This window comes from Crassostrea angulata, chromosome 4, assembly GCF_025612915.1.
Source record: "Crassostrea angulata isolate pt1a10 chromosome 4, ASM2561291v2, whole genome shotgun sequence".
NCBI classification, from domain to species: Eukaryota; Metazoa; Mollusca; class Bivalvia; order Ostreida; family Ostreidae; genus Magallana; species Magallana angulata.
In genome coordinates this window covers 17,306,715-17,313,332 of record NC_069114.1, presented here as the reverse complement: position 1 = coordinate 17,313,332, position 6,618 = coordinate 17,306,715, and the positions used below count along the sequence as shown (strand labels likewise).

Here is a 6,618-nt window from a genome sequence, read left to right as displayed (position 1 = left end):
TGGCCCTTGTGACCCTGACATATCTTTTCAAACCAGTTAGTATTGGATCGTGTAGATTTCTGAAATTGATCTTGTCAGTTTCTATATGTTAAATTGCAATAGGACTTCTGAAGTAAATGAGGAGAAAATATTTCGTAGTGTAAATATATATAACGCGTTCCAAAATCAAAACAGAAAATCTTTTTGTCTGTTTTGAACGTTTTACCTCATAAAAGCACAAATATAAGCAAATCAAGACAATTTAAGCTTTATTTTCCGCATAACACTTAGAGGACACACGTAACAAGAAACTCTTTAGAGAAATTTACCCCCAAAAACTAACCAAGCATCGCTCTACTTTGGATTTAAAATTTAAACAGGGTGTTAGTAGAATATACAAGTAAAAGACAATTTCTGTAGCAATTATTGGAGAAAATAAAGCTGTGTGGCATATCCTAAAAATATACAGTATATTTTTTAAATGCTAGATGCAATAAAATTGTTATTTTTCTACAGAGTAAATTTACACCCAAATACAATGCAGTTTTTGTACATGTAAGTCTTAGTAAAATTCGACAATGGAATATCTGCTACTCTGTTCGGGTAAATTTATCCCCAAGTTAAACATCGTCTTTACAAACTTGCAGTCTTAAAATCTATACAGGTATAACTGTTGCAAGTATTTGGGGGTATATTAACCAACATACTAAATGACATTTTTAGAAAGTCGAACCCTAACAAATAAACAGAAAATGACTGTGTTACAATTCTTTGGGGGTTAATTTCCTCCAACACAAGATGACATCTATACAAAGTCAAAGCCATAAAAATATACAAAACTATACAGAAAAAGCTGTGTTGCTATTCTTTGGGGTAAATTTCCTCCAACGCAAGATGACATCTTTACAGAGTCAAAGCCATATAATTAAACATAATATGACTGCGTGTGTTGCAATATTTGGGGGTAAATTTCCTCCAAAACAAAATGACATCTTTACAAAGTCAAAGACCTTATAAGAAACAAAAAAAGTCGAACCCTAACAAATAAACAGAAAATGACTGTGTTACAATTCTTTGAGGGTAAATTTCCCCCAACACAAGACAACATTTTTACACTCTCGAAGCCTTACCCCAAAAAAATGACTCTGTTACAATTCTTTGGGAGTAAATTTCCCCCCAACAGAAGAAAATATCTAAACAATCTCAAAGCCATACAAATAAACAAAAAATGACGTTGTTGCAATTTTCGGGGGTACATTTCCTTCAACTCAAGATGACATCTATACAAAGTCGAAACCATAAAAATATACAAAACTATTCAGAAAAAGCTGTGTTGCTATTCTTTGGGATAAATTTCCTCCAACACAAGATGACATCTTTACAGAGTCGAAGCCATAAAAATATACAGAGATAAGCTGTGCTGCTATTCTTTAGGGTAAATTTCCTCCAACGCAAGATGACATCTTTACAGAGTCAAAGCCATATAATTAAACATAATATGACTGCGTGTGTTGCAATATTTGGGGGTAAATTTCCTCCAAAACAAAATGACATCTTTACAAAGTCAAAGACCTAATAAGAAACAAAAAATGTCTGTGTTTCAATTCTTTGGGGGTAAATTTCCTCCAAACACAAAATGACATCTTTACAAAGTCAAAGCCATAGAAATAAAGCAAAAAATTACTCTGCTGCAATTCATTGGGGGGTAAATTTTCCCCCAATACAAGATGCCATCTTTACAGAGTCGAAGCCCCCCCCCCCCCCAAAAAAAAAATATAGAAAATGACTGTGTTGCAATTCTTTTTTCTTTTTTTTGTGTGTGTGGGGGGGGGGGGGGGGTTAAAAATCCCTCCAACGAAAGACGACGTTTTTACAAATCGAAGTCTTAGAAATAAATAAAAAATAACTGTGTTGCATTGTTGGGGGATTAATTTACCCCCCAACACAAGACGTCATTTTTACAAAGTTAAAACCTTATAAACTATATACAGATCATGATTGTTTTGCAGTTTTATGTGGTAAATTTACCCCAACACAAGACATCGTAATTTTTAACTTTAATGTATACAATACGCATCCATGTACATCTTTAGAATTTTTGGGTATATTCACTCTCAACTCTCGACACATAGTTTAAACAATACAAGAAATGTATTATTGACTAAATAAAATGATATTCATAACATCAGTTAAACTACATGTACGTTGACGATGTTATGTAACAATTCACAATCAAGATCAAAATATTATTTAGTAAATGAAGATAAAGTTGCAAACAAATGAGACCTGATTAAAAAAAAATCCACTGGAAAACTAAAACAATTCAATAAAACTATTTTAATAAAGAAATCATTCTAGAATGATAAACATATAAGTTTTATTATTAATTGAAGTAGTTATGCTTATCATGAACTTGAGTATCATTTTCTTTCCGCTTTCTCAGTGTATTAGGTTTTGGACTTTAGTCTTCAGTTTCTAGAAAAGGAAAGACAAACATGAAATTAATCACCTTAAGATGTTTTTGACAACTAAGTGGGGTAATGTCATATAATCGTTTCAAATTGTGTAACGTTCATTAGTAGGGAGGCGTATCGGGGCCTACACTTGTTGTTTTTCAACTTATAAATTGTCTTTCTTTTTATTGTATTGTCAACACATAAAGTAGTGTGACCTCCTATTTATAAATGCAAATGAATTGAATTGTATCATGTGATTTCTATATAATTTAAATCACCTTATTGAATTTTACCAGTTTTATTGCTACCTGCTTTTTCAACTTTAAAAGACATTAAGATAGAAAATTTGACAAAGAACAATAAAATAAATGCTTTATAGCCATGTTGATATCAATATGCTTTCATTTTTAGGGAACGCATTGCGAAAATATTATCGAATGAACTTTGCAGGCGCAGGAGTTCTGAAAGTGACGTCACTGAATTCTGAATATAGCTGTAACGACACATGTAGAATGACATTGACACTTTGATATAAATCAGAAACAAAGTGCAGAAATTACTTTATAATGATTGAAATTAGTATAAGTATTTGTAATCGTAGTTAGAGGACCGCTGCATAAACTTTATTTAAGCAGTTCTTTATGATCTTCTATGCATGTTTGGGTTATTCTGCAATAAACACGTGATATGAGTTTTGAGACAGATACCTGTGATTGAACATTAAAACTACATGGGCCTCTTTACTTACATGTATTATATTAACCACCTCATCGATGGGAAACGGTTGTAACAACTTGATTATTCAATCATGGTCATAATTTGGGGGTAGGACTGTTCATGTCTACCACCCCTAACTACGATTACAAATGCAGATATTTGGATGTTTGACATTAAAAGAAATGTCTGAATTTTAGAATTTAAAGGGGCATAGTCACGATTTTGGTCAAATTTTTTTTTTCGATTGCTTCAGCAAGGCATTTGTAATAGGCAACCAAAATTTGAGCGTCATTTGTTGAGTTATAAGCGAGTTACAGAGTTTATAATTCTTCGCTATGTAAACAAAGCGTTTGTTTACATTTTGAATGTTGAAGTGAAAATTCCAGTTTTAGACCTCAACTGAAAGTGTTAATCGCTAGGAACTGTTTATATATGCTTAAGATGAATAAGCTTAAAAAATGCCCCTCAGCTTAAAAAAGATTTTTTACTGGTATATTTAACCTATGTAAACAAAAAAAGGACACGAGCCTTGTTTACATGACGAAGAATTGTTTGCTCTGTATCTTGCTTAAAACTCATCGACTGGCACCCAAATTTAATTTGATAAGAAGAAATACGTCTTAAAAGCATTGTAAATAATAAAAACAGAAAAAATAAAATTTGACCAAAATCGTGACCATGCCCCTTTAAATTCCTTCATTGTGGATTGAATTTCATGGAGCCAATATTTGTAATTTGCTATTTTTAAAAAAAAGGGTAAATGGTAACATTTCGTGGAATTAATTTTATTATAAATTATGAATATAATAATACTATTATTCATAAATGGTTGTGGATTTAAATTCATGGTTGACGAAAATTAGCATTAACGAAATCCATGAAAATTGAGCATACACGAATTCCAATGATTCCACAAATGTCAGTCTACAGCTAGATTCAGAGGTGACGCACCATCAGCACTCCCGCCCCCGCGAAATTTTATTCGATAACATCATTTTTTACCATATGTTTACAAGAAATGAAAACACATTTATGTTAATTTGCTTAATATAATACACATACATTTACATTGTTCTATGTCAACATTTCTTTCTCGATATATCTAAAACTCATTATTTTTAACTCCTTATTTTGTTAAATCGATATAGCCATAATACAGATCAATTACAATAAGATGATTTAAATTATGATAGCTCATCTCAATACAATGGAAAATATTTGCATAATTAAAACGCCATAATAGTTTATATGTTGATAAGACGATAAAAAGTATGACAATGTATATAAGTTATAACACAACAAGTGTAGGCCCCGATACGCTTCCGCACATACATATAAGCTGCAATGACATACATGTACATGTAAAATATTCCCGTCAAATGACAAATGACCTCTTTTTTTTGCGGGTTGGGGGGGGGGGGGTCACTGTAAATATAAATCGTATACTGCCTATAAGAATATCGTTATTTCAAAATATATGTATAAAGGCACGGATTTGTGGATTTGAATTTCCAATACTCCTGTCAATAGAAAGTGCAATTCTAATAAATCATGCGCGACCCGCCATGACTGCTTTAAACTTGCTCGTGTATTTTTATATTGATTTATGAAGGGTTAATTTGAGTATGAACATCATCCCGATAGGTGCATCACATCTAAAGGATTTTAACTTAGCTTTCAAATCCCTCAATAAAAAAAATGCACCAGTATGAATCCAAATACATCCTATTCTTTAGTTTTCCTAGAAACGTACACATTCTCATATATATCATCTGGTGATGCACGAACCGCGAGGGTTTAATATTAGTTATCGGACAGCGTACATCTGTAATAATTTTGTTACCGATGACAAATATTACAACAATTTATAAACTCATATGTGTTTCTGAGTGTGTGTACTACATGTATAAGATTCCCCGATTTTTCAATACTAAAAAAAAAAGTATGTTGTATATGTTGAAAAAGTATACAATCTAGGGATTTACTTACAGAGGCCTTCGATTAAAGTTATGTGTTTGACAATTTTTTTTTCTATTGTTTTGTTTTATCTATTTCATCTACGGTTTTTAGAAAAATCAACATGTAGGTTGGATTTCAATAATGTTCAAATGACTTATTTTTGTTATCGCCTTATTTGCCCGTACGGCATGACTGACACAATATACCAAAACGTCCTCGTTATCCACTACATAGGCCTATATGATCAACGAGGTGTTCCGAAAACATGCATAGATATAGAATAAGTCTTGAGAAACAATAAAATCCGCGAAAACATTTCTCAAGTTCGAATTTCTTCTATAATCAAAATGAGCTTGTGCCATTAGCACGTTCACAGGACGCACAGTTCTTAACCGTGGTATGTTCAGGAGTTTGAGAAGACGGGGCTATAATTTTGTCATTTTCGCAAGCAAATTTTAGCACCTATTTAATTTTTGTAGAATCCTGTCTGAAGAATGAGTAGAACAATTAGTCTTTTTCATAATTTGATTAAATTTTAGGTACAGTGCATCTCTTGCGCGGATCTGGAAGCCCCACCCCCACCACCCGTTCCGGGACCAGCACTGAAAAAAGAATTTAACTTTTTTTACATGACCCCCCCCCCCCCCACCCGTCATTTACCTTCACAAAGAATTGGTTATTTATAAGTGCGTTATTTATGGTAGAGTAATACAAATATTTAAGATTATACTCCTTAATTAAGCGTTTTCGATATCCACCTCTATATTCACCATTTTAGAGTACGTGAAGAGTATACAATGTCTTTTCGATTATGAGTTCATTGAAGAACAATGCACAAAATGAACTATTTATCATATACTTACCATTAATGTGTACAAACATGCCATGATCTTGTTATAAAGATTATCCCATGCGAATCGGCTGACCGCATTTTGAGGCATTAAGATATACCACATTTGTGCAGCTAGGGTTTCCTAAAGTTGAACCAAAGAAAGTCCGAGCGTATACCCCGAATATTCCAGCAAAGTTCGTCATTCTTGAATAAAAATAAAGATTTTATCAAATACGTAATGGTATTATGTAAAATGGCATACAGTATGACTGTTGTTGATTAGTATCATGGTAGACTTACTTGTACTATTCTGGATATGGCGCAATTGTATATTGTGGGGGACCGATATCAATTCCGCCAGAAATAAAGCTGACAAAACAATGCAAAAGGAGTCTTCATAAATTTGCCGTCGCGTTTTATCTCTTTGTCTCATTGTCGGAGATTTCAAAGTGACGTGTAGGAATTAAACACAATGTATGGCCAGCAATGTCGGTGCTGGCACTGACCGCTATGTTCAGAGATCCCTTGGGTGTCATAGCAATTTATCGGTCAGATGAATGCCTGTCTGTGGTTTTTCCGTTAATCGTGTTCAATTTGAAAAGAAGAATTCCACAGATGAAAGCCGCGCTCGATCAGCAAGTAACACCTGAAGTATCGGACTTTGCACAGAGAATC

The 6,618-nt window shown here is 33.1% G+C and overlaps 1 long non-coding RNA gene across 1 annotated transcript; it reads right to left on the bottom strand.

The window, feature by feature from the left end:
* Positions 1 to 231: 231 nt before the first annotated feature.
* LOC128180994 (uncharacterized) lies at positions 232 to 6,278 on the bottom strand. Its single transcript, XR_008243271.1, has 3 exons — positions 6,244 to 6,278; positions 5,975 to 6,147; positions 232 to 2,454 (listed from the first exon to the last, which is right to left on the bottom strand). It is a non-coding gene; the product is annotated as an uncharacterized LOC128180994 (long non-coding RNA).
* Positions 6,279 to 6,618: the final 340 nt, after the last annotated feature.